Genomic DNA, 23488 nt, shown 5'->3' with positions numbered 1-23488 from the left:
TCGAGCGATAGCAGGATCGTATCTTCTTCAAGAGTGTGGATTCTACCCATGGCGCCGTGTACCCGCCGCAGATTGCGGCCCTTGTTTCTTCCCGGCATAAATCCTGATTGGTCTGGGTGGACCAGATCCGAGATGCAGGGGAGAAGTCGATTGGCAAGGAGTTTGGCCAGAATCTTGGCCTCTATTGTCAAGAGAGAAATGGGTCAATACGATTTACAGTCTTCTACTGGCTTACAAGGTTTGTGGATCATCACAATAGCCGCCGTACGGACTTCCACCGGAAGTTGACCTGATTCAAAACACTCAGTATAGAGATTCAAGAGGTGGGGGGTGAGCAGAGTCATCATGGGCTTAAAAAGCTCGATTGGAAGCCTGTTAGGGCCCATCGCCCTCCCAGATCGGACATCATGTATAGATTTTTGGATTTCCGTCCCTGTGATATCTTCCTCCAGGGCCTCCCTGCCCTCTGGAGAAACGGTAGCTACCTCAATAGTGGCCAGGAGATCAGTCGACCATGGAGCTTGAGACTCTGGGGTGCTAGTATAAACCCCCTTCGTAATGGAGCGCAAAAGCGTCCGCTATCTGTTGAGGATCAGTGAGAAGCGACCCCTCTGAATCGGCTATCGCATGCACTTATCTAGAGGCTTGTTCCCGGCGTTCCAGCCATGCCAGAAGTTTACCCGTCCTTTCGCCTTGCTCATAAATCCTATGCTGGGTAGAGAGAGCCCGCTCCGCAGCATCCTCCTGGAGAAGCTACCTATAGTCTTCCCTCTTGAGCATAAGGCTATGCCGAAGGGAGGGGTTAGGCTCACGTGCCTCCGCCTTCTCCAGGTCTATGACGTCTGACTCCAGCTCTGATATCCTCTTCAATCGCTCAGCCCTGTAGCCCACCATAAGAGACAGCACCCTTCCCTTGATTACTGCCCCAAAAGCCCCCCATAGGGTCACTGACGAGGTAACAGAGCCCACATTTTCAGCAAAATAATATGCGGTATCCTAAGCACCCACGGTTGTATGGTTATGGATCCCGGCTGCCCACTTCGCGAAAGACTCAAAAAAGCCCTGACCGGGGTATGATCGGAGATCCCGTGGGCCAAGCAGTTCGACCCGGTAAAGAGGTGGATATCTTGGGCGTGTGTGAAAAGATAATCAAGTCTGGATTGGCTACCGTGTACCCCTGATTGGAACGTGAATCTCGTGTGCGATGGATTAAACCACCTCCACACGTCCACCATCCCTAAAGCGTTAGCAAACTCAGACAGAGGCGAGCCTTTCGGCGGATCCTCCCGGGGCAGAAAATGATCTAGGGAACCATTCATTGCGAGGTTGAAGTCTCCCCCCAGCACTAACACTCCCAACGGAAGCTCCAGCAGTAGGGAGCCCACGTCGCTCAGTGTCAGGCCCTGTAATCCAGGGGGGCATACACAGCGACTACATTGATGGCCCGTCCCTCCCAAGTGCCCGAGGCCACGGCATATCTACCCTGAGCATCCGTCCAAGTCTTGTGGACAATGTAGGGGCAACCTTTACGTAGGAGAATCCCCACCCCGAGAGCCGTAGGTGAACCCCGAGTGAGCAATCATACTGTACCCTTTCCTATTCAGGCACCCGCAGGAATTCCCAACCAGATACGTCTCCTGCAGCAACACCAGGTGAAGCTCATGGCGTTTGATATATTGCAACACAATGCCCCTCCTAATTTTGTCCCCCAGGCTGTGGACATTCCATGTGGAGAAACGAAGCGCTAAACTTGGGGCCATTACGTCAAGTCAGAAGGAGTCAAATAAAGCCAGACAACTCCTAGAGGCCAGAAATAGCCGGGGTGGAAAAAACATAAGTGAGTGACCATAAAATTACTTGTACAGGTGGGAAACTCAGCAATGAAATTCATTGATACCAGAAACCAACAAACTGTAAAACATAAAAAACAACCCCCCCAACCATTCCAGACAAAACCCCCCCACCCTGCCTCCCGGCATGACAGGTCTGAAACCACCCGCCTCCCACAACTTGCAGAGTGCCTGTCGCCCACCCTCATCAACTTAAGGAACGTGCCCAACCCCACTCCCTAAAGCATAGTTTGAGAAAGCAATGAGACTAGCCCCAGCCCTAAATCCCAATATTCAGAACACACGGCAACAAGACTAGCCCTGCAAGAAAATTAGTGGATTAAACATTCTAAATACAATAGCATCACCAACCCCAGAAAAACCAACCTGGAGCAGTATACACAGTGAACGTCCACTGAAAGTGGGGGGCTCCGAGCCCAGGCAGGCCAGTCATCCCTCAGAGACCACCAAGATCTAAAAGGAAAAAGAACCCCACTAAGGCCCCCCGGAGAGGACCACTTCTCATGCTCATGCCGGCAGGCCCTGAGAACCCACCTTGGAGGGAGGCGGGGAGTGACAGTGTTGACGCCAGTCATCGGGTTCTTCAGTAAGCGAAGTTAGTTTTTGCGGTTTCTTGCCAACAGTGCGCCAACCGTCGATTCAGTCCCAGGCGTCTTCAGGCCTCGTGAAGAACCAAAGTTTACCATTGTATTCAATTCGCAGCTGTGCCGGGAACAGCATGGCGTATTTGAACCCCAGATCCCTGAGAACGCGCTTCACGGCCAGGAAGCTGCAGTGTAGTTTCTGGACCTTAGAGTAAAGTCAGGGAAGAATGATACTCTACTATTCTCCACCATCAGGGAAGGTGCCGCTCTCGCTGTCTGTAGGATCACATCGCGATCTCTGTAGTTGAACACCTGGGCGAGGAGTGGGCTGGGGGGCCCCGTGTTTGGGCCTACCCCCGGTACAAGATGGGTCCTCTCGATCGAAAAACATTTGGATAGGCCTCTCGGCTGCAGGTGTTTTAGGATGAGTTCCTCAACATAGAGATCGGCAGAAGGCCCCTCCGCCTGCTCAGGAACATCAAGAATGCGAACATTATTGCGCCGCATCCGCCCCTCATATTCATGGAATTGAACTGTCATCGCCTCATGTGAGATGTGCAACTCTGACACCTGTTTCTTGAGGGTGGTCATGTCGGACACCAGGTCCGCCGTGGTAGTCTCGATGGTGTGCACACGGTCCACCATTTTGCGCATATCCTCCCTGATGAGGGCCACTTCCGTAGCCACAGTGTGGATTCGATGTTCTAGAGATGTCCGCACTGTGGTTATGGCAGCCAGAATATCTTTATTGGTGGGTTCAGAGACAAACTTCTCAAGCTTGGCTTGCGTCAAAGACCACCCGCTGTGGCCTGTCACCATGTCTGCCATGGGGAGGGGAGCAAGAAAGGCCTGCAGGCGAGCACTACTCACCGCGGCCTGCCGTGAGAGATCCCACGCTGCCTGTCGGCTTTTGCTCAAGCCTCGCCGGCCCCACTGCAAGTCTGTAGGCCCAGCTCCCCCCAGTCACGAACAAGCACCCAGCAGAGCGTCCTCTTGGTGCTGAATACAGGAGGGCCCCCCCTCCAGCAACCGCGATTGTCAGGGCGAGGGAGCAGGCCCAAGTCCAAAAACTTCCCAGGCAACAGTTCCCTCGATCACCTCCACAGCAGCCTGTCTCCTATCGTTGCTTGCCTCGGGGCCCGGGTGCCCCCCGCACCTCGTAGTCTCATTGTGGTCCCACCTCAGGGACGGCATGACCCTGGGATCGCGGGTGGTGAAAGGTTGTGTCCGGGAGCCCCCAGAGCCCCCCAGCGGTTCAGGGGCAGGTCACCGCCCGGTGGTGCCCACCACTCACCGGATCGTACCCCCAAAAATCCAGAAGGGGTCACAGTCTGCGCCGGGCTGGCTGCGGGGAGATTTCCAGACAGGGTGGAGGCCTCATATAATGCAGGAGTCTCGTGGCAGCCAGGGAGCAGCCGCGGCACTGGTCGTGGCAGCCTCACTCCCCCCACACCAACAGCGACAGTCTGGAGCACCGCTCCGGTGCCGGGACCAACCGCGATCCTCTCCGAGCACGGCACGGGCCCCGCAGCCCAGATTGCCCGCACTCAGTCGTCAAGGCCGCAACCCTGGGCTCACGTGAGATCGTGCCCCAGCCGGGTTGCACTTCCGTTCGGCCTGAGCACTGGTGGTGGCATCGGCGTATGGAAAGGCCCCTCATAGAAGTGTCTGATGGGCATCAAAATGTACCTGCACCTGGGGAGGCAGCACCGGCAGCCGTGGGGACAGTCGGGACTATGATCGGGCCGAGGCAGAGATATTTTAGGCAGATTTATCGGGAGTGGTGCGCCGGAGCTCGGCTACCATGTGCCCATTCCCGTCAGCAGTTGGCCACGCCTGTAGAAAATGCTTTTTAAAAGTATGGTAAGTTCTCTTGGGGTCATGGTTTCAATGACCCAGGAGACTTACAGTTTACATGTACCTCAATCATCAGCCAAAGTTATCTAGTTTCAGAAAATAAATTATAACATGGCTTTTTTCTGCCTCTCTTTAAGGGCAGTTTCCTCTGGTGCTTTCAACCTGTTCCAATGTTAACGCCAAGATGCCTCCAAGCATTTGTTGCACCTAATAAAACTATACCAATATCAAAATCAATGTTCTAGTATTGCTAGGGGGCTGCAGATCTCACTGCAAGGTACATCAAAAGAAACAAATAATTTTTTTAAAGAAATTAAATGAATGGATATTAACCAAAGTATATCAAAAGGAAGGGGCCAAGGAAGTGGCCATGGTCAATCATCAAACAAACAAACAAACATCAAAAAATCAGATGAGGGTGAAGGAAAAAGAAGATTTCAGCTACGCAATTGCCAGAAATCATAAATATTTTATAGAAATAAAGGAAAACCTAGTGGTAAACTTAGCACAACTACCATTGATAAAATTAGATTACTAAACAAAGGACTGTCCTTTTGCCCAGAAAAGCACTTTGTTCATGTTGAAACAAAAATGTACACTTATAAATTTGAATGTAAAATCAAATTGGCAAAATATTTCTACAAACAGAAATACAAATACAAAATAGGAGAGAATAATATACAGCAAGACACCAACCTTACCATTGAACAAACAAACATTATTTTGAAAAACCCTATTGGATCTCATTATAAGATTTGGATGCTGAAGTCCTCACAGAGACGCACATGTTAGAACATTTGAAAATACAGGCTGACAAACATAAACACAACGACCTAAAACCAAAATCCAAATTCTGCCCTGCATCAGCCTGACAACAAAATTGATACTTTCTATAAATTAGTAGTACCAGATTTGGATAAATTAGAGAACAAGCGACTAAACAATGAGAAAAAAAATCTGACCACAGGAGACCATAAGGCCTTAGAACATCTTGCAAAGTCGAACTCTCTGGAGATAAAGCCGGTTGACAAAGACGGAAATATAGTCATAACGGACAAACAGTACTACTTAAACGAGGCCTACCGCCAGCTAAATTTCAATAAGAGTTACAAGAAATTAGAAGGGAATCCCATCAATGAACTAACTATGAGACTTAATGAAAACCCCCAAAAATTGCACATTGAATCTTTACTCAGCGATGAAGAATATCAATACTTGACAACTGATAAACGAATCATCCATACCATCTATCTCCGATCAAAAATTCATAAGGCATTGAAGCACCCACCAGGAAGACCAATAATATTAGGGTGTGGATCACCATATGAAAAGATCTCATAGATGTTGACCACTATATAGCCCCACTAGTCACTACACTTAGTTCATATAGTAAAGATACAGGAGACTTCTTGAGAATCTTAGCTGATACTAACTGGCAAGAATACTCTTTATTGGTAACTACTGATGTAGTTACATTACATACATCTATCAAACATGAAATTGATCTAAAGACTGTTGAATACTTATTAAGGCAAAGAAACATAAGCCAATTGCAACACTTGACTTGAAGATGTTGTTCAGTATGACAGAAATGTGTTTGAGTAACAACATATTCTTGTTCAATCATCAAGTGTTCCAACAAACATGCAGACTGCAATGGGAATTTCCTTCACTCTTAGTTACAACAACCTCACAATGGGATGATGGGAGAGAGAGATAGCATGGAGTGAAAAGAATGAACCACATTTGGAGAAACTCGTACTTTGGTTGAGGTACATCGACAACCTCTCCATAATTTGGAATGGAACAAGTGAAGAGATTCTGATATACTCCAATATAATAAGTACCAATGAATGTGGTTTGAAGTTCACTTCCACTATAAGTAAAATTCAGATTGATTTTCTGGATGTAAGAGTTTATATCAAAAGCAATCTGATTGAAACTACATTATGCAGGAAACCCACAACAACAAATATTATACTACATGGTACAAGTTTCCATCTAAGAACGCATATAAAGAGTATATCGTACGGAGAGTTCTTGAAAGTAAGACGCAATAACTCAAACAATCTAGATATGGAGAACTAATTTGAAAAAGTGAAACAAAGGTTTTGCAAGAGAGGATGTCCTTGGAAATATATTAAACAATGAGCAGAGGGAGCTCAATTCATAAGCCACACACAGACCTTAATTCAGAAGAAGTAAAAAGATACAGAACATGAGCAAGCAGAAATAAACATTAGATTAATGCTCACATACAGCAAAGAGAGCCACGAGATTTGCAAAATTACTGGAATCGCATAAGGGAAGACCAGTTATAGGGAAAAAAGTCAGACCAAGACCAAAGGTAAAACAAAGGAAAGTGCAATCTCAAAGTGACATGTTGTCTAGAAGTCACTACTGTGACACACAACAGAATACATGGCTGGATAGAGAAAATAATTAATTTGTTAAGCGGAGCAAATGCATGGCTTGTAAAATTGGAAAGAATATCAAAGAAATCAGAGAATATCACTTGTAACAAGTCCATACGAATCGCATTGGGAAAATTCCCCCACACGTCCTCGGGTCGGGAAAAGTCTCCGACACGTCCCCGGACATTTTTACGTACAAATGGGAAAACTGAAGTCCGAATGCGCAAGTACGATCCGTCCCATCCGTCCGATTGTACAACTGTATGGAAAAAAGACCGTCGGGAGCGAACTCTCATAGCAACCATGGAGATGTCCAAACAGGTGCCCGGTACGCGCCGAACACCCCCCCAGGCTCCCCCGTGTGTACGCGCCGTACCCCCAGCCCCCCATATGTACGGAGCGTACCCTCAGCCCCCCGTATGTACGGAGCGTACCCCCACCCCCGTATGTATGGTGCGGACCCCCAGCGCGTACATACGGGGGTGGGGGTACGCTCCGTACATACGGGGGGCTGGGGGTATGGCGCGTACACACGGGGGGGCTGGGGGTATGCTCCCTACATATGGGGGCTGGGTGTACACTCCGTACATACGGGGGGCTGGGGGTACGGCGCGTACACACGGGGGGGCTGGGGGTACGCTCTGTACATACGGGGGGCTGGGGGTACGCTCCGTACATACACGGGAGGGGGTACGGCGCGTCCATCCACGGGGGGGCTGGGGGTCCGGCTCGTACTTACGGGGGGGCTAGGGGGGTGTTTGGGCGCGTACCAGGCCCCCTTTTCCTCACGCTTCGTGGCGTACTTCGCTTTTCCGGCACTTTTTGGGTGCCGTAAAAATATTGCCGTCCGGAGTGCTGTCTGTACGAATCGTACTTGTTGGTACCTAAAAAGCTGCCAAACTCCGTCCGGACGTCACGTCCGCGGTGTCCCGGATCACATTTGTATGTATTTTTCTGTCGGTCGGTCTTTTTTCCGATTCATACGGAAATGGTGTTTCCGTACGAATCGTACTTGCAAGTTTGTAGTGTTTTTTTCCCGGGTACGAGTCGGACGGACAAAACGCTCCGACCGACAGTTTGTACCCGGTTTTTCCAGGATCGGAATCGGCCCCGCAATTCATAGTATTAGTCATTGTCTGTGAATGGGGCCCTAAGTATTTGGGCAGTACCATTTTCTCCTTAAAAAGGAATATATTAGAACATATAAGTGTAGTGCAGAAGAAAGACACCAGCTGTGCTATTGGCAAACATTATGTATAACATCACAACAATAAGTAGAAAACCAGGAGATACTATGGCATAGAAAGTGTCCACCATCAGGCCTACAGCGGCGGTCCCATCGCCATCTAGCCAATTGGATCCGTCCACTGCATTAGGATACAGGCTGTCGGATCTCAGCTTGCCGGGGGAAAGACAGCTTTGTCTGACAGGTTCAAGGATCCCATCAGTGCAGTGGTCGGACTCCTATTCCCTACAATGGGGTGGTGACTGCTCAGGCACTGCCGGAGGGATTAGGATGTCACTTTCAGCCGGCCCTTTCATTTTGGTTTACCTGCCATGAAAAGGCAGGCAGAAAGTGTCTTCCCCTTGGCCCTCTGCTATGGGCCCTGATGGGCACCCATAGTGTCCCCCTAAACATCACTGCACCATGTGGCAGGCACCAAATGGTGCCTGCCACATAGTGTAGGGATGTTTGGAATGTGTATGGCATGGTTATACACTGTAGACTGAGCCCTGAGGTGAGGAAGATACACACACAGACATCCCCTAGACTCATCCCTTTGATATGTCAACATGTGACTGGATTGCGAGAGTTGACTGAGGAATTACCTGATAACTATCAGGGTGTGAACTGCATTTCCCAGAAGCCACCAGACAAGCCAACCCTCGAAGACCTGATTAAGGGAGGAGCCTGTGAATATAAACCACTTCCTTAGAGTGGGCTGGTGCTTGCCAAACTACCCAGAAGCTTTACGTGTGTGGAATCTCCCCTTGGATGACCCCATTGTGTTCCTTACCGAATGCTTCCTCCTGGTGATCTTGTCTCCATATCACAAGAAACTTGTCCTGCTTACTCTCTCAGCGCGTTCATTGCCTAACACCTTCTTCAGCTTATGCTCTTCTGGCACTGCCAGGATACTTTTCTGCACTTTCGTTCTTCAAAGCTTGATTTCAGCATCAGGTGCTTCTGGTTCACCAAAACAGTGTCTATCAGGAAGAAGAGAGGAATATTCTGTGACAGCGGATTCTTTCTTTGCTTTACAAATACTTTACGCGCTCACACAGACAGACCAAATCTGTGTGTAGCACTTTCTTTTTATTTACCTTAGCTACCACACTGAAGTGTTTTCAATGCTTATGGATACAGGGCATCTTGCCTGTGTTCTTCCAGCTCCTGTGAAGTAACAGGAGGAGAAGGAGTCCTGTCATGTTATTGGGCAGTTAAGTACCAGCCACGCTATTTTCTATAATTGTTTACTTTATTCATGATGTTATCTAGACAGTTCTGTGGATCTTGAATTGGTTTTCGAAGTTATTAGACTGCCTGTATTTTGCCTATAGACTTTAACTGACCAATCTGATGAAGTCCTTTCCTCACAAGCTGTTCTATTGTGGAATGCATGTGATTTGATAGGTGTTGAGGAGACATTCCATATACTGTATATGTGACAGATAAGGTTGATGTTGAAAGTTAACACCACCTTCTGTTATCTTATCTCTTACATTCAGAATCTCATTTAAAGCATATGTCTCATAGAGAAAGGGGTATTTCTCTTAGATGAGAGTAAAACTGAAGAGGGTTTCCTGTGGAATTCCACAACTGTTTATTGCTTTATCCATTTCCCTTTTCCCCTTTGTGTAGTCTTGCAGGGGAATGGTTTCATTTGCTCTCTGTGGGTCTGCATGGGGATGAGTGGGGAAAACTGGCATTGCTCTGCTGGTTTTGTTCCTGAAGGTTAGTGGCTTGTGTTCTCTGCTAATCTGACAGTGTATATTTTGATAGCCCGCAGCACATATCGCAGTGCAAAGTATACACAGTGAGACCGCCATGAAGGCGGTCACATCCTAATGTGGGCAGCGGGACCGCTGACATCTAGTCGGGCGGTCCTGCTTCCGCCACAGTGCCAGTCAGATGAAAGTCCAACTGACATCGTAATCAGGCCGCAAGAACCCATATGGTCTGAATGCATATGTGGAATTGTATGTACATACAGAGCAATAAACGATACGCCATGCAGTAGCCAACTAACTATGACCAGTCAACTATGAATTTACTTCTAGTAATAATGTGCGATATAAACTCTATAAGCGACAAATGAATGAAGTGCAAAGGTTGCAATTTTTTTACATTGAGCACCAAGGTTGTACTAGTGACTTGTGGGACTTAGTCATCTGATGACAACTACTGATCACAAACCAATAGGACAACGATCCATAATCTGGCAATATTACACACCTGTATACATGTATTGATGGTTGCAAACTTGACTCCTAAATGCTGAAAAACCCAAACACTGAAATAATGTAATCTTGTCAGCATCAGCCAGTTATGTTTATGTATTGGGGAACGGTCCCCTGTTGCAAAAATATAGATGTAATGAAGTAAAAGTGTTCGGGGTAGAGGTACCCTGACCCCAAGAGTGCACTATAGGGGTCTGTGAGGGATCCCTGATGGGTTAGAAAATATCCCAAAATGTTATTTTACATGTGCAAAGGTTTACAAATAGGCTGCGCAGACTCTCATGTAAAATTGTGGCAGATACGCAAATTCTGCAGAAAACAATTAATACACACACACTGTCTCACACACTCATGCATCCATTCACATACCTATTAGACCTCTCGCACCCACTCACCGATCAATTTGGATACTCGTGCACACATTCACAGACCCACTCAGACACTATCATAGCCATTCACATACCCACTCAAACACAGTCACACACACTCACAGACCCACTTTGACACTATCACACCCACTCATTGACCCACTCAGACACTCACACACCCACTAGTAGACTCAATTAGACCATCTCACATCCACTCAAAGGCCCACTTAGATACTTTTATACCCACTCACAGACCCACTCATACACTTATATACCCACTTACAGACCCTCTCAAAGATTCTGACAACCATTCACTGACCCACTCAGACACTCACATACCCACTCAGACACTGTCACACCCACTCACGGACCTACTCATACACCCACACACCCACTTACAGACCCACTCAGACATTCACACATCCAGTGACAGACCCACACAGAAATGCACAGACACACTCACAGACCCACACAGCCACTGACATACCCATGCAGGTACTCACACCCACTCAATGATCCACACAGTAACTCACACATCTACTCACAGACCCCCACATACACTCACACAATCACTTACAGACCCACTCAGGCCCTCACATACCCACTCACAGACCCACATAGGCACTACCACACCCACTCTCAGACCTATGCAGGCAGTGACACACCCATTCACAGATCAATGCAGGTACTCACACTCCCTCGTGTATGGAATCTCCCACATACCTATTCACTCTTCTATGTAGCACTAACACTAACTGAATGATATCAGACACTCATTAGGAGATTTGGAATCCAAATGTAAAATATAGTGTGATTCCAATTGCCTGAGCAACTGCTCCCGGTTGCCTCCATGCATCATGGAATGGCATGGGTTTCTTTAAGTGTATTTCTTATAGAGCCTGTAAATTTGGGATTAACACTAGAGAGTACTCAATGCCATTTCATGAAAGGCCACAAAAAAAGCTTATTTAAATTGGAACACAGAATATGCAGTATATGTCTTAGAATGTGAATGTGCCCTAAGATATGTAGGTAGAACCAAGATGCAGGTTCGCAAAATAATTCTTCAGCATCTCAAAGCCATTACTAACAAAGACAACACATATCCAGTAGCACAACATTTTTATGAATGTCATGGCAATAATCCCATTTGCCTCAAGTATTATGTCATTGATGGAGTCCCTAAGAGGATGCAGGGAGGCAACAGGGAGTGGTTGCTGAGGCAATTGGAATCATGCTATATTTTAAATTCCAAATCCCGTAATGGGCGTGGGACATCATTTAGTGAGTGTAAGTGCTGTACAGAAGACTGAATAGGTATGTGAGAGACTCCAAACATGAGGGAGTGTGTGGGTGAGTTTCTGTATGGATGAGTCAGGTCTGGTGGCTCAGTAGACTAATGTGTCTATTGCAGGGGCCTATGTTCGACCTCATGATCACAGGTTCAAATCCCAGTAGGTCTACTCAGCCTTTTTTCCCATCTGAGGTTGATAAAATGAGTAACATTGAGTTGGGTAACAATAAACATCTGTTATTCAGTGCCAAGAGACCTGAAGGTGAACGTGCGCTTTACAAATACACATGTTATGGCATGTTATGTTATGAGTAAGTGGTTGTGTTACTAGGTGTATGAGTATGTGAGTGGCTGTGTGACTATCTGTATGGGTGAGTAAGTGGGTGTGTAAATTACTGTAATGTTGAAAGAGAGAGTGAATGAGTAGTTGTATGGGTGAGTGTGTCGGTGTGTCAGGGACTGTATATATTGAATGAGAGGATACATGAGTGGCTTAATGGGTGATTGAGGAGGTATATAAGTGTCTACATGGGTGAGTAAGAGAGTACATGAATGGCTGTATGAGTGCATAAATGATGGGTGTGTAAGTGGCTGTATAGGTGAGTGAATGGGTGTGTGAGTGACTGCATGGGTGAGTGTGAGAGAGGTTATATGGGAGAGCATGTAACTTTTGTAGTAGGTTAGTATTTTGTTAACACCCATAAACTCTTAAAAATACTTACACTCAATTGATGATATCATGAGTGATGTCATTTGAGATGGCATTAGTGATGTTATCAGTGATGTCACTGACCATGTCATGAGTGATGTATTATGTGAGGTTATAAGCAGTGCATTGCGGGAGCGTAAGTTATAGGTAGCTGAGGTAACTATAACTGCTAATTTCACTGGTTTTGTACGAGTGAAATCTGAGCCTAAATATAATGTTCGTGTAACCTTTTGTTATTTCGGTGAATTTATTTTTTTTCTTTTTCTTTTTCATAATTATTATCCACAGTATCAAAAACATCACTAAATACATACAGACCTAATAACAAAGTATAAAAGCAATTCATTTCATTCAATTATACCTAAAAAGGTTACATTAAATTACATTCACTTTCCCCTTCAGCAATTCATATGATTGATCATTGCCCCCATAAATAAAAACCTATTTTGCATTTCCTTGACCCTTGGCAGTTTGGGCTGGACTGTTCCCATGAGGCACAGGGTCAGACTGATTTGCATATGGCCATGTCTGAACTGGGGTGACGGAGTGAGCTAAAGAATGATGATGGATTAAACCCGGATCAGTTGACTGGGGGTGAGTGTTTCCAATGTTTAACACTCCGCCCATCATCCCCTTTGGTTTTGCTTTGTTCACCCTAAATTGGCAGGGTATGCCCAGACGTGGGTCCCTTGCTCACTTTGCCACTGGATTCAAGCTAGCCCGGCTGATGACGGCTGATTAGCGAGAAACCGGTCCTAGGATGCTTGTTTCTGGTCCAGCGAAGACATGGCTTGGCAGTTTGGGCTGGACAGTTCAAAAGGAGGCACAGGGTCAGACTGATTTGCATATGGCCATGTCTGAACTGGGGTGGCAGGGTGAGCAAAAGAATGATGATGGATTAAACCCAGATCAGTTGACTGGGGGTGAGTGCTTGCAATGTTCAACACTCTGTCCATCATCCCCTTTGGTTTTGGAGTACAGCCTATGCTCCAAATTATAAATGTTAGAAAACCTGGCTCGCCACATTTCGAAAGAAAGCACTTCAGGTTGAAGCCAGAAAGACACTAAACACAGCCGTGCTACTGCCGTGGCAATAAAAAGTAAATACCAGAATTTATACATGGGTCTCCCTTGCTCGAGGTCCTCGCTGATCCCCAGAAACATCATGGAAGCTGATATTTTAACAACAACCCCCAAAATCTCTGTCATAAACTTCTCAATGTGTTCTATATAAGGCACCAATTTAGCACAGACATAGAAAATGTGGAGACTATCAACATTGTCCATACCACAACGGAAGCATTTACCATCATCCCCCCTCCCTCATTTCATCATCTTGGCAGGAGTATGATAGAGATTAAATCTGGTTTTGTAGAATTGGGCTTTAAGATTCGCCGACAGGCAGATTTTACCAGCAATTGCGATCGCCTTCTCCATAGAGACACTTGGCTCTCCCACTTTTAGTGCCCACTTACAGTTGTGTTTATCCAGATCCTCCCTCCTTGAAGCTAAAATAATTTTATAAAGGACCCCTATCCTTTCCTGGCCCCTAATAGCTTCCACTATTTTAAGAAGTACCATTGCTATGGGCTTTTTACTCAGAAAATCGCATATTTGTAAGAATTTTAAAAACTGGTTCTTATGGAGAAGAAATGTATGTACTAGATCTGTAAAGGTTGCATAAAGCCCCCCAGTCTCATAAAAATCCCTGATTTGGGTAATACCATTACGTCTCCAGCTAATTGCCACTTGGTCGTGAAATATTGATGGTAATATACCTACAGCCGTGGTAGGAGTATAAAAAGTTAATCCTTGAATTTGTAAGTTTTTTCGAACCATACTCCAAACCTTAAAAGCTGCCCCCAAGATTTTAAAACATCTTCTTTTGTAATAGCTCCTATCTAGCTTCTTAAACAGACAGATTTTATCCTCTTCACCTAACACCATCTGGTAGATTGAGGGAGCCTCAGCAATATTACTCACGTCTTCTCCAGTCAACATTATCTGCAAATTTGATAAAAGACACGCATAATAATAGAGTGTGAAGTTGGGAACCGACCACCCACCCCTCTCTCTAGGAAGAGTCATAAAGTGCATAGCCCGCCGAGGTTTCCCTGGAGCCCATAAGAATTTAGCACAAAGTGCATGCAGATATTGTATCTGGCCGCAAGATACCTCCAAGGCTACCGATCTAAAAAAATACATCACCTTAGGGAGTATATTCATTTTAAGGATGTTGGCTCTGCCCACCAGGGACAGATGTAGGTACTCCCATCATTCTAATGACTGCTTTACCTTGGTAGTGATATCCCCCCAATTGATGTCAACCAGATCTTCCAGTTTTCTCAGATCTTAATTCCCAGATTTCTGACCTCCTTGACCTCTCTAGGATCGTTAGCCATAATATGCTTTGTGCACAAGATCTGTGTTTTGGATATATTCATCCTATAGCCCGAAACTGCGCCAAACTCGTATGCCAATCATTCTATTTCAGATATAGCCATGACAGGATCCGATGTTATGATGGCAATATTGTCAGCATATGCAAAAACGCGGAAGTTATCTTCTTGGATGCGAAAGGGTTTGATCTGGGTGCTGCTCTCTAACATTATCAAAAAAGGATTAATGTATAGGGCAAATAGCAGGGGAGAGCAGGGGCACCCCTGCCAGGTGCCTCTTGTGATTTTTATAGGGTCCGATACAATTCCCATAGAACAAATCCTAGCCGTAGGTGATCGATATAGTACTCTTATAGCCTGGATGAACCCCTGACGAAACCCCATCTGCTGCATAACCCCAAAGAGGAAGTCCCAGGCTACACGATCGAACGCCTTCTCGGCATCAAGTAGAATCAGCCCTAGGTCCCTAAATTCAACCTGAGCAATATCGAAAAGTGTCACGATTCTGCTGATATGATTCACGGTCTCCCTGCCAGGGATAAATCCATGGTGTTTTGAGGAGACCAAAGGAGAGATGACTTTTTTCAGCCTATTCACCAGGATTTTGGCATAGATCTTCCCACCGCAATTGACAAGAGAGATTGGGCGATATGACCCTGGCTGGTCCGGTGGCTTATCCTATTTCCTAAATATAACAATATTGGCCTCATCCAAAGATTGTGGTGCCCTTCTCATTTGGGCTGCTTGGAAAACAGCCAACAGATCTATTTTAATGTCCTGAAAGAAGGCCCTAGAAACCTCTGAAGGGAGACTGTCAGGGCCCGCTGCCTTACCAATTGCCATGCTATTAATAGCTAGCTCTAGCTCCTCCATGGTGATAGGACTTTCCAGTATGTCTGCCTCCTCCTGACCAACCTGTTCCATTAACTGTTGTATCCCATGGTCCCCAATATATGGCCCTGACTCTTTCCCCAAATATAAATCTTCATAAAATTTATAAAAAATCCAAAGAATTTCTTGGGGATCATGAACCGTATGACCTGACACATTCTTCATACCGGCTATTCTATGAGCAGCTTCATTAGAGCGTAACCTGTTGGCCAGGCAGCGTCCTACCGCCTCTCCATACTCATAACATTCCCTTTTGTATACCAAATATTTCGCTGCGATTTCCTTGCTCCAGCATAGATTGATGTTAGCTTTACATCTAGCAACAATGGTTTGTAATTCAGCAATGCTATTCTTAACCAGAATCGCCTGTGCCAGATTTTCTTCAGCAGTCTTAAGTTTGGCATACAATTCCTGCATTACGAATTTGGCTTTCTTTTGCTGATACAATGCATAACTCAGGACCTCCCCTCTAAAGCAAGCCTTAAAAGTATCCCACAGAACCCCAACTGACATTGAATGCCGATTATCTTGAAAGAAGCCCTTAATCCAGCACTTTATGTAATCTATGAAAGTATCATCAAGAAGGAGTTTCCTATTGAAGGTAAACATTTGTGGATTTATACAAGAACCTAATGCTGGGATGTCCAAAACTACTGGTGCGTGATCTGATGTGATTCTTGGGAAAACTCGGATTTTGGCTTCTATGAATAATAGGGGTGATACAAAAAAATAATCAAGGCGCACAAGCTTTTGATGGGGGTGAGAATGGAACGTGAAACCAGGATCATGCATACAGAGATAATCCCATACATCAACCAAGCCATGATCCATCAATAAGTGAGATAACGCCTTAAAAGCGCTTGGTTTCCTTCCCTTCTAATTTTGCATACCCGATTGAAGTTCCTTATTAATCAAGTTAATATTAAAATCCCCACATAGCACCAGGGGGGTTGGCCAAAATGCAAGCTCTAGGTTTAGTTGTTCCAGAATCATGGCTTCATCAAGATTGGAGCCATAAACAGTGCAGAGCGTGAATTTTTCCTCCCCTATCATACATTCCACGATAAGTAAACGCCGCAGCTTATCAGCTAATACCCGTCCCGAAGTTTGTATAACAGGTTTGGCTAACACCGCCACCCCCCGAGTCATTGAAGATTGTTGAGAGGCCGCTAAAAGCATAAAACCCATTTCTGATAAGATTTTCCGCTTTCCCCAAGGTAAATTCGTTTTGTGTAAACAAATCAAATCTGTTTGAATCACCCGAAGTTCAGCAGCTACCCTTTGTCTCTTATTATAGCTATTTAGGCCACATACATTTAAGGAGCATATTCAGAGTCCAGATCTAGCCATTGAAAACATAAGGGGATAAACCGATACTCAATTCTCTACAGAAAAACATTAGATCTATTAAACTGAGAATTTTACTAATACTGTGGATTATTTTCCTTTTTTTACCCCACCTAAACCAGCCACCCCCCACCTTGACCCCCCCAAATCCGACCAACAGACCCTACCCCTACTCCTACCCCTACCCTTCCACAAGGCTTTGGGACCAATGGTCCCTGTGATGACAAGCTCCTGCCACCCAGGTGATCACCCCCACAACACACCCCTCACCCTATGGACCAAACATGACAATATAAAGAAGAAGTTAGAATTCAAGACATTCTTAAACCAAATATATATTGCCAATGCCAATTATCCTATTTAGATTACCCAATCTCACATAGGGTGAAATAATACAGAAGAGAGAGAAAAAAGAAGAAGAGGAAAATAAGCCAAAAGTAGAACACAAAGAAGACATAGTTACAAATCTATATCTTGATACTGACTCTGGCATTGATTCTACCTGCAGGCACCCGTATTAACCATCTTTTATATAGATTGTAAAAACTCTTTTGCAAGTACCTCAGAGGAGAAGAATTGGGTTTGATCTTTAACAATAACTTTAAGTTTAGCTGGGTTTAGTAAAAAAACTTGAGCCCCTTTGGCCAGAAATGGAGCAATAAGCTGGCGTAAATGCCAGCGCCTTTCCACGGTTAGATGACAAAAGTCAGGCCTAACAAAGAACTCAAGCCCTTTCCCTGCCCTTTTTTTATCAGGCCGTGCCAGAGAGTACACATCTTCCCGAGCTAGAAAACTATTTAGAGATATCAAAATTGCTCTGAGTCTGTCTGCAGTTTGACCAGATCTTGGACGAAAGTTGAAAAGGAAGCAATGTGTTCTCTCTTCTTCTCTCGCCCAATCCCATTTACCCAGCTCAGGAAAGGCTTCCGTAAATAAGTCAATGATGAATATATGAGGGTCCTTTCCTTTGACCCCCTCTGGAACTTGCAGGACTCTTAAATTGTTCCAACGAGAGTGATTTTCTATATCAGCCAGTTTCCACTGCATATCGTCTTTCAGAGACTGTAGAGAGTCAGTCAGAGCCTTCTGTGCAACCAATTTGTCTTCAAGATATGAGATTCTCGCTTCTGCTTTACTAAATCTTGTTGTGAACTCTGAACAGGCCTTTGCTATGAGCTGCACAGAGTTCTGCAATTTATGACATGACCCCTGGACTCTCTGATTCTCTACTCGTGCCTCCTCTCTATGGGTGAGTAATGCCTGGGTGTTTGGATGAGTGCATGGGTAGTGCCTGGATGAATGGATGAGTGCATGGGTAGAGCCTGGGTAATTGCATGAGTGCATGGGTAGTGCATGGGTGATTGGATGAGTGCATGGGTACTGCCTAGGTGATTGGATGAGTGTTTGGGTACTGCCTGTATGATTGCCTGTTTGCATGGGTACTGTCTCAGTGATTGCATGAGTAGTACCTGGGTGATAGGATGACTGCATGGGTAGTGCATGCGGGACTGGACTCTGATTCTCTACTCATGCCTCCTCTCTATGGGTGACCATGGTTTGATAGATCAGAGCTAGTGATGTGTCCTCAGTTGCATTACTTGGCAGTTTGGTAGCAGCTCCCGGGCTACGGCCATTCTCCGTACTTAAATCAATTGAGCAAAACTAGTTCCATTGTAAGGCATTGCTTCCATCGCCACCGTATGTTTGTTTGGCACCACCTTTCAAATCCTGTCTTTTACGAACTGTTTGCAGACTACAAACTGATATATCACCGGAATCCTCTAGGTGTATACTGCTACGATCACTACCTTCATCACCCTGCGCACCAATCATAGCTGAGGCCATTAGTTTAGACTCAAGGTCATCACTTGACAAGTTGGACTGGGCCGATAATGAGAAGAAATGGTCCTCAGATTCTATGTCCTGCAATGAATCTTTAATACTCATGTTGTCATCTTTTGTGGCCCCCTTTTAAATCTACACCAGGATCGTTGCCACCCATTGAGTTGGCGTTGGGACCACTATCCAAAGGGTCCAAGGTAGGGGGCCTGCATGGGTTGTTTGGAACACTCCCCTTCCCATTTGCACCCTCACCCATTTCACTAACTTGAGCAGCTCCATGCAAAGATATTGGATCTATGTTAGAGTTGCCAGTGTCACTGAAATTGTGGTCTTTCTCTCTCACATCTTGATCTAGGATAGGGTCTATAATACTCCTGGACCCTGCTTCTGCGGCAGGAGACATGCCCTGGGGAGATTGGACATTTCGGACACGGCGGAAAATAATAGCGGTATGGTGCGCTTACCCGCATTCTCCGTCGCTTTTCCTCCTTTTCCTCCTTTTGCTACAGAATCCTTATTTGGGGTTTTAGACCCGCTCACCGTGCTCGCTGTGTTCTTTGATCCAATATCGGCAATACCGGCGTTGTTCACATGAGGGCGAGTCCTCCCTCTCGCTGCCTTGGAAGGCATTGCTAACGCGACCCTCTCCAGCCCTCTGCGGCCGCCGTAGTGTGTAAACGCCGGCAGAGAAGACCAACGCCAGCACCAGGCGTAGCACCAACAACTGCAATGATGCAGAGGGCGCAGCCTCGCCAAGAATGCTGCGGCCACGACGATCAGCATACCACGCCGGTGAGATATTTCCTCCGCCTTCTCTCCTATGTGGTCAGTTTTAACGTAGCCATAGTGTGGGGAATTGGAGCACCTGGGAGCAGCCAGCTCACACGTCCGGAGCAGCGGACGCCATCTTGCCTATTTCAGTGAATTTCAAAGGTTTTTTTAATTCTATTAACCGACTATAATGACCCTGTGACCTTTGGTTTTTTAAGTGAATTTCTGATGTTTTAAAAAAACGTAATGCTGAACTATAACGTCTCTATAACATAAGGTGTTTTAACTGAATTTCTAAGGTTTTCTTAAATGTATTTCCTAAATGTAAAATCCTTGTTACCTCTACATTTTATGTGTATATTGTATTATATACAATGTTATATTAAAAGTAAAAGGTGTGTTTTCCTTTAGTTCTTAGAAGTGATAAATTATAAAAAAATTCTTAGTTGTAAGTTATGAAAGTGATTTTATAATAGTATGCATTAGTGTGTATGTGGGGGTGTCAGTATGTGTGTGTATATATGTGGTTGAATGAGTGAATAGAAGTATTTCTGTTTGTATATATGTGTAATTGAGTGCATATTTGTGTTTATGTATGTTTGAAAAACTGTGTTTTGTAAGCTGAGTATAGTTTAATTATTTAAAAAAAATAAAAATGTAGAAGTCACATACCAGATGAGACCCTTTGTGAAAGGTGCACATCTTCGTGCGCGGTCGCCAGTAGATAGTTACAGTTAGGACCCATTTTCCATAGGAAATCCGCAACATTCTATTCCCAATAAGTCTGGCGCCGGTTGACGAATCTTCGCGAAATTTTCCAAACTTTTGGCCAGCTCCGCTCCGCTCCTACCCTGAAAGTTTTGCGGTGGTTCGTCAAGCGGGGGCTGAGAAAAAAGGGGGGTCCCAAAACACGTTTTCCCCATGCAATTTCCCATAGGATCTGTTGTCGCAGCTACAGCCCGAACCGCTGAGCGAAATGACACCAAATTTGGCAAAGAGGTAGTCCTCAGTTCAGACTCGTGCCTTTTGCATAAATGGTGTGAATCTGTTAAGTAGTTTCTGAGAAAATTAGGGTAAAAAAGTTAGTGATATCTATGGCCGGGGAGGATCCGCAGACCCTACCCGCACCGTAAGCACCCTCCCCGAACCGAGCGCACACCCTCCCGATCGCACGCTGAATGCTAATTGGCTGTCGAGTGTCTCTCTACATTCGAAACCAGGAACTGTTGGCGGCCATTTTCTGCCTCGGTAGAAGCGAGGCTGAAGAAGCAAGGGGAATAAGTGTGTAAAACATATAAAGGGGGCAGAGTGGAAATACTCTGACCCTCTAAAGGGCCCTTTTTTAAATTTTTTTAAACGGCGAAATACGCGCACGGTGCGCGCATCCTAATGAGTTGGGTGCACAGATTCTCACGCGGTGGGTGCGCGGATCCACGGCAATGTTTTTTGAAAAAAGACAAGAAATCATTGGTTGTATGACTACTTTCTACACTGAAAGGTAGGGTGTAAATTTCTGTTTTTTAAAGGTATGATTCTTATTGGTTAACAAAAATAGATTGTAAGGAACATTATATATGATAAGCTGATATGTTGAAAAGTCAAGCACACTTCCTGTCTTGTTTAGCAACATTGTGTGCTGAACTTGTGACCAGTGATCTCAGTGCAGTGTTCCATGACCTGTTTCTATGGTAACAGGCAGAAGGCAGATTGGGGGAAGGGTTGAAATGTATTTCAGTTGGAAAGGGTTGAAATGTTTAACCAATAGAAATGTGTGTTTGCTTTTGAGTTTATGTGTGAAGGATTGTGATTTGATGTTTACATGTATATGTGTGGAAAATGAAAGGGAAACTTTTCCATTCTTTGTTTTTGCTGGGAGGTGCACAGTGCAGAGATTCTGTAAAAGAAAATATGGTGAGTGATTGATATACTTCTTAATCTACAAAAGAACTTGAAAGATGAGTTATTTAATTGTGAGGGGATGTATGTAGACTATTTTGATTTTAATCAGACTAATGTATTTCTCCTGCTAAAGTGTAGGGAGTACTTTTTTTCTCTACAATGTGTGTGCATGTAGAAACCATTCTGTGATATGCATTTGTGTTTTTCATGTGTTGGTAGACAGATAACTGTGCTGTTTTTATATTTTGGTAGAATTAGAAACCAGTCATTGTTTATGAATTTGTGAAATTAGTTATGTTATGTTTCTATACTAAAATGTAGTACTACTTCTAGATGAAGAAATGTGTTTTGGTAGTTTTGGTATAGTGCAAGGGATAGTGTTGCTTGTCTAGAATCACACAGTGAGTCTGTGTGCATTTGGGAACCACTGTGAGAGAAGCATTTGGTAACATCGTGTATTTGCTGACAGATAACTGTTTTAATTTGTCATGTTGTCAAGTTTTAGTACCATTAGAAGACAGTTATGGCTTATGCTTTCATTATATGAGTCAGGCATTGACAGTGAATTGCAGTCGTGAAATATGTAGATTGTGTGCAGTTCCCTTACCACTTGCACTGTAGTGAATGAGTTTTGGTAAACTCCTAGGGATAGTGGCGCTTGTCTAGAATCACACTGTGAGTTAGTGTGTATTTGGGATCAGTGTGAGAGAAGCTTTTGGTAACATTATGTATTTGCTGACAGATAACTGTTTTAAAACCTGTCATGTTGTGAAGTTTAGTAGCATTAGAATCCAGTCTTTGCTTGTGCGTTGATTAAATGAGTCATGATTTGACACTGATGTGCTGTACTTAAATATGTAGATTGTGTGCAGTACCATTAACTCTTCCAGACTAGTGAATGAATTTTGGTAAACTCATAGGATAGTGTTGATTGTCTAAAAGCACACTGTGAGTCTGTGTGCATTTGGGTAAGGATTGTGAGAGAAGCATTTGGTAACATCGTGTATTTGCTGACAGATAACTGTTTTAAAACCGGTTATGTTGTCAAGTTTTAGTAGCATTAGGAGCCAGTCTTTGCTTATGCTTTGATTAAATGAGTCAGGCTTTGACACAAAAGTGCAGTCCTGAAATATGAAGATTGTGTGCAGTTCCCTTACCACTTCCACAGTAGTGAATGATTTTTGGTAAACTCCTGGGTATAGTGGTTGTTGTCTAGAATCACACTGTGAGTCTGTGTGCATTTGGGAACCACTGTGAGAGAAGCATTTGGTAACATCGTGTATTTGCTGACAGATAACTATTTTAAAACCTCTCATGTTGTCAAGTTTTAGTAGCATTAGAAGATAGTCTTTGCTTATGCGTTGATAAAATGAGTCAGGGTTTGACACTAAGGTGCAGTACCATGTACTATTCTGTTCACTGTGGCACAACTGAAAATTTTAATGTTTTACCTAAGCACTGTCCTAGAAGAAGTCTGATTATTTAGTCAGTTTCTAAGTACCAAATAGATTGCTTCAAATGTCTATGCAGTATGCATGTAGTGTTCTAACATACTATACACTTGTCGTTTACACCTTCAATTCCCTAGTCAGTATCCATACACTTCCAGAAAACATCCTGTCACTTCCTTTGCAGTCCTCTAGAGACCCATTCAACAGCATGTACTAATCCATTCACTGTGCCAAAACCCAAACACTTATAAATTCACCAAGCCACTCTCTTTCCAGTACTCTAATGAATTCAGTCACTGACTAAGTATTCATGCACTGAGCCAGGTCTTAGCATATGGACTTCTTCAAAC

This window comes from Triturus cristatus, chromosome 5_2 (assembly GCF_964204655.1).
Source record: "Triturus cristatus chromosome 5_2, aTriCri1.1, whole genome shotgun sequence".
In the NCBI taxonomy this organism is placed as follows: Eukaryota; Metazoa; Chordata; class Amphibia; order Caudata; family Salamandridae; genus Triturus; species Triturus cristatus.
This window is presented reverse-complemented; position numbering follows the sequence as displayed.